This window comes from Chrysemys picta, chromosome 5 (assembly GCF_011386835.1).
Source record: "Chrysemys picta bellii isolate R12L10 chromosome 5, ASM1138683v2, whole genome shotgun sequence".
Classification (NCBI taxonomy): Eukaryota; Metazoa; Chordata; order Testudines; family Emydidae; genus Chrysemys; species Chrysemys picta.
In genome coordinates, this window is record NC_088795.1 from 2,641,084 (window position 1) to 2,649,866 (window position 8,783).

The following is an 8,783-nucleotide window of genomic DNA, read 5'->3' on the forward strand; positions in this document are numbered from 1 at the left end:
TTGTGGCAGCTAAACTTTGTCAGAGCCTACATGACATTGGAAGTGTACTGAAATCTGATTGAAAAGCATTTAGTATGGACCAAAAAAAGAAGGTAACAAAAGGTCAGTGGCATGAAGTATTGACGTCTTCAAACATCCCAGAGTTCAAATAAGGGTTGGCTATTGAAATAGCCAAATCACACAAGACAGAAACACAGTTACAATTAGCGATAGACAAATCTCTAAAGGTTAGGAGAACGTCTCAATCTTTTCCATACTGTGACCTCGTGTCACAACTGAAAAATATTCCAAGCCTCTTCATCTCACCCTGCAGTAAGGGAGGAGGCATATGGCCCCTCTGGACTTGGTCACATCCCTTTCTTGGGGCTGCAATTCCCAGCTTGAGAGTCCTTGGCTTTAGCAGATACAGTTTGGATACAACCGTAGGTCCCGTCCAGCAAAAATATATGCACGTTTGACTTTACATAGACATGTTGACTTCAATGCCTCTACTCACATGGGTACCATTCAGCACATGCCTAGGTTTTTGGGGAGGCCTGATTTTATACACTGTTATTTATACAAGTTCGGTTCCTAAATGCTTAGCAGTTAAATACCAAATAATAGCAGAGATTATCAGTACAGGCAAGGAATGAAGGGTATATTGTCAGATGAGACCGGAAAATAGATGGAGAATGGATGAGATGGAGGAAGGCTGCAAAAGAGAAGGTAGCTCTTACAGCCCTAGTAACAAAAAGATGTGGTGGGGAACAGAGAGGAGAATTTAGCTGCTTTAAAAGCAATCACACTTTGCCTTGACTCGCACCCTTTGCAAGAAGAAGAACAGGAGTACTTGTGGCACCTTAGAGACTAACAAATTTATTAGAGCATAAGCTTTCGTGGACTACAGCCCACTTCTTCGGATGCATCCGAAGAAGTGGGCTGTAGTCCACGAAAGCTTATGCTCTAATAAATTTGTTAGTCTCTAAGGTGCCACAAGTACTCCTGTTCTTCTTTTTGCGGATACAGACTAACACGGCTGTTACTCTGAAACCCTTTGCAAGAACACTTGAATGCGGTTGCATGGGATTTGTGTACTTAGTATTAAGAGAGCCCTGAGGAAAACTTGCAGTGGGAGTAAGAATTTCCTCCTGGCCATTCCCCAGGACAATTTGTGGCACTAAGCATATCCCCATATGTCCCCTGTGGCCGTGCCCCTGCTTGGGTTGGCAATGGCAACCAACACCAGAGCCTTTTGGTGTGCTGGTTGGCCACCTGCCACCAGTCCTCTTAGGATAGAATGGGTTCCCATCAGAGCCGGCTCTAGGCACCAGCCCTCCAAGCACGTGCTTGGGGCGGCACTTTCTAAGAGGCGGCATTCCGGCCTCCCTTTGCTGGTGCTTAGTGCCAGCCCTGCTTCTTATTTTTTTTTTTCGCTTGGGGCGGCATTGCCGGGAGCTGGCCCTGGCCCAGCCACTCGCTCTGCCAGCGGTAGCTGGGATTCGCGCCCCCTGCCCAGCCCGGCGGCGCCCTGTACAGCGCTGCCTGGGGAGACTTGGCGCGGCAGCGGCAGCAGGACCCCATCTCCCTCCCTGCATCCCGGGCGCCGCTTCCCTTTCCCCCCTCACTCCGGGAGCCCTTCTCGCGGCTGCTGCAGCCCGGGCTAGAGGGGCTCCCGGAGCGCGTGAGGAGCGTGGAGGGAGAGAAGCGGCACCCTCTGGAGCCGAGCCCGGGCTGCGGTGGAGGCGTGAGGAGCTCCCAGAGTCAAAGCCACCGGGGGGGGCAAGTGGGGCAATTTGCCCCAGGCCCCGGGTATGTCCAAGGCTCCCCCCGCCTCCGTCTTCCCCCATCCCCCAGCATCTCAGCCGGTAAGGGGCCGGGGCTGCAACCTGCGGCCGAGCGGCGGGAACTCAGGCCCCGCTGGAGACACCAGGCGGCTGCAGCGATGTTTGGGAGAGGGGTAAGCGGCATGGTAAGGGGCCGGGGCACCCCCGACCCCATCCCCTACAGCCCTCACCCCCACCTCTGAGCCCAGCCCCTCTGAGCCGGACACCCCCCCAACCCCATCCCCCCCACAGCCCTGACCCCCAGCGCCGAGCCCAGCCCCTCTGAACTGGGCACCCCCCGACCCCATCCCCCCACAGCCCTGACCCCCAGCGCCGAGCCCAGCCCCTCTGAGCCGGGCACCCCCCGACCCCATCTCCCCCCAACCCAGAGCCCAGCTCCCCACCCAGCCCTGGGCAACAGCAGCACCACCCCCAGGCAGCGACAGCCCATTGGCACCAACCATCACCATCACCCAGCGACAGCCCATTATGTAATTGCAAATGTATACATACCATTAAAGCACTGAATGTTTTTAAATAATGTATTTAGTGTATTTTCAAATTATTACAAATTAATTTTTGAATCTATTTCACTAGTTATTTTTTACATTTCCAAATACATGTTACCATAGTATTGCAACTTTTTTTTATGGAAGGTGCCCCCGAAATTGCTTTGCCCCAGGCCCCCTGAATTCTCTGGGCAGCCCTGCCCAGAGTGTGTGAGGAGCCGGGGAGGGAGGGAAGCGGAGTCCCCTGGAGCCAAGCCCGGGATGCGGCGGCGGCGAGAGGGGCTCCCGGAGTGTGTGAAGAGGTGAGCGGCCGGCTGGGTTCGTCGGTGCTGAGCAGGTAGCCCCGCAGCCGGAGATCCTCGCCTTCCCGCTCGCCGGGGCTGGGCCAGGGCGCGGTGAGGCCGAAGAGCAGCAGGTCCGGGGGGCTCTCCAGGTCCTCGGATGCCAGCATGTCAGGGGTGAGGGCGGTGAGCACGAACTGATCCACCTTGGTCACCAGCAGCGTCGCGAAGCCCAGGGAGGGGCCGTGTTCTCCGCCCTGCAGCCGCACTGCCACCTGGAAGTACTCCCACTCCGCGCCGCCCAGCAGCTCCACCCGCATGGGGACAGAGTCACGGCTGGGCCAGGGCTTGGCCGCTGTGTGCTGGTAGCGGATCCCATGTTTCGGGGGGAGCCCAGTGCTGGGGTGGCAGGGGGTACGGGTGGGGGGGGGGCAGCCAAAAAAATTTTTGCTTGGGGCAGCAAAAAACCCAGAGCCGGCCCTGAAGCGAAGGAAACAAATATATACATGCCTTAGAAAATAGGCAACATCGAACACATGTGGACTGCCAAATGTTAAGAATTTCCTCCTTGACAGTGTCAGATGAAAGATGGAAAACCTGCAGGATCAGAGATTGCAGGAGTCCTTGTAAATGCCACGGCACTGAATTTTATCAACTACGTTTTTACTACGTGTAGCAGGTGTTCTGTGTTTGTGGCTATACATTCAACTCCCAACTGATTTCACTTCACAACCCAGAAAGTCTCTTTTAAACCCCTACAAATAAAAAGATGTGAGGTGCAGATAGTAATACAGATAGGAGAAAACAGCAATGTCTTTTCTGATATTTTAAATGAATTTGCTTCAACAGCGTTTGTGGTCTTTGTTGTGGATGAACCCATGAGGTGTAAAGTCCATAGAGAGTACCCTAAGTTCAGAGGAAGGAATGATCTCATGATCAAGGCCTTGCTCTGGGATTTAGAAGACCTGAATTTGGTTCTTGGTTTTGCCGCTGACTTCCTGTGTGACTTAGGGAAAATTGATCAATCTCTTTGTTCCTCAGTACCTCATCTGTTAAATGGGGACAATACTACTTCCTTTGTCTAAGGGTATGTCTACACTATGAAATTACGTTGATTTAATATAAGTCAATTTTTTAGAAATCGATTTGATACAGTCGATTGTGTGTGTCCCCACTTAAGACCATTAAGTCAGCAGAGTGCGTCCACAGAACCGAGGCTGGCGTCGACTTTCAGAGCGTTGCACTGTGGGTAGCTATACCACAGTTCCCACAGTCTCTGCCACCCATTGGAATTCTGGGTTGAGCTCCCAATGCCTGATGGGGCAAAAACATTGTTGCAGGTGGTTCTGGGTACATGTCGTCAGCCCCCCCCTCCCTCCGTGAAAACAATGGGAAAAAATCGTTTCTTGCTTTTTTTCCTGGGTTACCTGTGCAGACGACATACCACGGCAAGCATGGAGCCCGCTCAGCTCACTGTCACCGTATGTCTCCTGGGTGCTGCTGGCAGACGCGGTACTGCAGTGCTACATAGCAGCAGCTCCTTGCCTTTGTAAGTTAGCAAAGACGGTTAGCAGCTGTATTGTACCGTCTGCTGCTGTCTCCTGGTTCCTCCTGGCCGGCCTTGGTGAGGTCGGTCGGGAGTGCCTGGACATAAATGGGAGTAACTCTAGGTCATTCCCTTCTTTAAATTTTGTCTAATGGAGATTCAGTTCTCCTGGAATATCAGGCAAGCCTACCAAAGAACCAGAGAGGCAAACGGCCGCTCCGGGTCAGAGCCCCAGACATTCCGCTTCTATGATGAGCTGCATGCCATTCTAGGGGGTGCCCCTATAACTACCCCACCCCTGTGCTTCCCTCCTTCCCCACCCCTCCTGTGCTACCTTGGCAGTTATCCCCCCAGTTATATGATGAATCAATAAAGAATGCATTAATTTGAAACAATGACTTGATTGCCTCTGCAAGCGGAAATCAAAGGGGGGAGGGAAGGGCGGTTGGCTTACAGGGAAGTAGAGTGAACCAAGGGGCAGGTTTTCTTCAGGGAGAAACAAACAGAACTTTCACACCGTAGCCTGGCCAGTCATGAAACTGGTTTTCAAAGCTTCTCTGATGCACAGTGCGCCCTGCTGCGCTCGTCTAACCACCCTGGTGTCTGGCTGAGCTTAATCATTTTGTCTTTTGGAACAGAGTTCTGATAGCACGGATTCATCTCCCCATACAGCGATCAGATCCAGTACCTCCCGTTCGGTCCATGCTGGAGCTCTTTTGCGATTCTGGGATTCCATGGTCACCTGTGCTGATCAGCTCGCCACAGTAGCCAAACAGGAAATGAAATTCAAAAGTTCGCGGGCCTTTTCCTGTCTACCTGGCCAGTGTATCTGAGTTGAGAGCACTGCCCAGAGCAGTCACGATGCAGCACTCTGGGATAGCTCCCGGAGGCCAATACTGTCGAATTGCTTCCACACTACCCAAATTCGACCCAGCAGGGTCAATTGCAGCGCAAATCCCCTCACTGGGGAGGAGTACAGAAATCGATTTTAAGAGCTCTTTAAGTCGACAAAAATGGCTTCGTCATGTGGATGGGTGCAGGGTTAATTCGATTTAACACTGCTAAATTCGACCTAAACTCGTAGTGTAGACCAGGGCTAAGCTAGCTAGATTGGAAGCTCTTTGGGGGCAAGGACTCTCTCCCACTGTGTGCTTGTACAGTGCCTAGCACAATAGAGAGGAAACATATGCCTGAGTGCAAGGAGGGTGGCACTGTTGTCAAATGGCATAAAGCAGCATCTAAGGAGGGTATATAAGCAGTTCAGATTGGGATATGTTAAATTTTCGGGGACAGCATCTCTATTGAGGTGTGGGTGTTAGAGAGACACAGAGAGATGTGGGATTGGATTGATAGAGGCAAGCCAGGTAGATTTGCGACTCATCAGTGTAAGGATGGTAACTGAAGCCACCTGAGTGGAAGAGCTCACCTAGCAGGAGAGTCTAAAACAGAAAGAGGACAGAGCCTTTTGAAACTCCCATGGTGAGTGTGAGGATATGTCCGAGCGATCGATTTATTGGGAATGGATATATCACGTCTTGTTAAGACGCGATATATCGATCCCCGAACGCGTTCCCCGTCGACTCCAGAACTGCACCGGAGCGAGCGGCGGTAGCGGAGTCTACGGGGGAGCTGCGGCCGTCGATCCCACGCCGTGAGGACGGGAGGTAAGTCGGTATAAGATATCTTGACTTCAGCTACAGTATTCCCGTAGCTGAATTTGCGTATCTTACATCGACACCCCCCCACCCAGTGTAGACCAGGCCTGAGAGAAGATGAGCTACCAAGCGAGATGCTGAGGGGATGACCAGAGAAGGAGGAGAATCGAGAGAGAACAGTTTGGCAAAAGCCAAAGGAGCACAAGACACGAAGGAGGGGAGGATGATTGAGAAAGCAGCAGAATGTTCAAGGAGCATGATGGCAGAGTACAGATCCTGAGAATTTTCCTGGAGGAGGTCATTAGAAACCTTGGCAAAAGCAGCATCAGTGGAGGAAAGCGTGTGGAAGCCTGATGCAAGGAGCTCCTGGAACAGGAGGTGGGATACTTCAGGGCACAGTGGTTAAAGGTTCATTGGATGAGTATAGGGGGGAAGGAGCTGGGGCTGGAGCTAGAGAGGCAGGTAGATGGAGGGATGGCTTCTTGAGGATGAGGAGATTGCATGGGGAAGGAGATAGAAGAAGTGAGGAGATAAGGTGAAAGGAAGTGGGGACAGAAAGGAATAGTCTTACAGACACATTGTTTGCTGGTGGTTCCTTCTTTAGAGTCACTGAGTCACAGCACTGAGAGGAAAGAAAAAAGCATGTCAAATGACCTAATCCTTAATCCTGGCAGAACGGGATTGTTCCTTTCAGTTTATTTCTGAGTGTTTATTCCAGTCCAAGGCCTCAAACTGTGGGGCTCTTCCCACTTTCCTGGAAAGATTATTCCATGGAGAAATAGAGCGGAATGGAATGATGCTGATTTCTGTAAATTGCATTCGATTGCTCAGGTACCAGAGTGGATTGCACTGAAAAATTTAAATTTGGTCTATGAGTGGATGTGCTTTGAACATATAAATTGCTATAAAATGTGAAGAACCTGAGCGGTCGGGTCCAAGGAATCTCAAATGAGTTGACATTATTGACCTTAATGTCTCTCTGCCTCAGTTCCTAAACTAAACAATTTGTGCATATGGGTTGGTACAATTGGGACTATCATGGCAGACAGGCCCCACAGTGGCAAGGAGAAGGTTAATGTGAGATGTGGAGCCAACTGGACCTGCCCTGCTCCACGTACAACAGATGTTAGGCATGGAGAGGGGAGTTCAAAGGAGGGGACTAAGCCCACCCTGAAGAGAACGATGGGGTCCCACTAAAGGATTGTTGATTGACCCTGTTCTGAGCTGTGGCTCCTCCTGACATTTTGGGACCAACATCCTGGAAAGGGCGGGACTGAACTGTGTCTTGCCTGGAGGGCTAACGCACTGCAACAGTGGACCCCATGAGAGACAGTGTCCAGCTAGCAGAGATTTTATGCTGGGTGAGTCATACCCTGGTGGGCAACAGGGGGCGCTGCAGAGGCAAACCTGGTCAGGGACCTATAGAATCAAGGATCTATTTCTCCTGCTTTAGCAGGTACTCGGAAAGAGGTGCAAATAAATATCCTGGTATCAAAATAACTTGTATCCAGTAACAAATTACTGTTGTGTGCTCTCTTTGGGCAATAACACCTGGGAGGTAATGCAACATCGGGGGAAAGGAGGATCGTATGATGTAGGAGAGTAACACATCAACAAAAACAACAAGGAGTCCGGTGCACCTTAAAGACTAACAGATGTATTTCGGATAAGCTTTTGTGGGTAAAAAACCCACTTCTTCAAAGTGAATTGCAGTGAATGCTTAGTCCAAGGATGCCATTGTTCAGGGAAGAAAATATTCAGAAACGAGCTTAACATAGTTATGGGTTAAAGTAAAGCAAAGGATGGGGAGATCACAGCTGTTTTCCTGAGGCCAGAGAGGAGGAGAAGGGGAAGGGAAATATGCACTTTATGCATTGTCAGTTACTCTGAAGTCCACTTTGAAGCACCTCATTGATGGATTGGCATCCCTGGAAGGAAGAAGATCGTCCGAGTGTGTCATTTGCTGGAGCCCAGAAATCTTACTGAGCTCTGGGCTCCCACAGAGCTGCTCAGGGAGATGGAAATGGCCTTTGCTCAATGGTTTATAGCAAAAAGCTGTTTTCATGAGGCGTTCTCTTTCTAAATTAATGGAATGTAGTGTCTGTTAAAGGTGCTGGCTTTATAACCCTGCTCACTCAATTCCTCTGTTTCACCACAAAACAGGTACATTGGCCCTAATTCTGTGCCCTGGCCAGGCTGAGTTCAGCTCAGCCCAGAAGGAAGGACAGGGGAAGACAGAGGTAGCTTTGATATATCTTCATCTCTGGAGAGGACTCAACATAGGCTACAGCAGCCGGGGGCTGGTCTGATCTTCATTCTCCTACTACCGCTCCTTATGACCTGCAAACAGTATCACCCGTCTGCATTTATCCTACAGTGGAATTCCCTAGGGACCATTGTGGCCCCTTTGTGCTTCAGGGGTGACATGAAGGGGGCTCCTTGGATCTGGGCCTGCTGGAGTAAGTAGAGGCCAGTTGCCTGGCACAGCCACAGATGGTGATTAGGGGATGGGTGGAGTTTTATTTCTGACCCCTGGTGGACCAGCTAACACAGCTGAGCCATTCGGAGCCATGCTGCTGGTGTGGGCCTTCCAGCTCTGAGTCACCAGGCGGGCTACTGCAGCTTACATACCGTCCCTTGCTCGAGGTTCTGCCTAATGCCACAATCTAACCCAGCATCTGAATTTGCAACTAGACTTCCTCAGACTTTGGAGATTTGGGATTTAGATTGCTGTTCTGGGCCATCTCTGGAAAAATGTAGATGACAAAAATGAGAATCTGAGCAAAGCAAGAAATGGGGAAAGAAGGGACTCGTTCAGATGCACCCAGATATCAGGCAAGACAGATGATAAAGAAAGAGGGCTGAATTGAACAACATGCATTTATGAAACCTTATGAGGTGAGGGACCTACTTACCTTGAGGTCAATTTTCAAAAGACCTCAGCATCGAACTCAGCGGGAGTTGCTGGTTATCAGACTTTTTTTTGA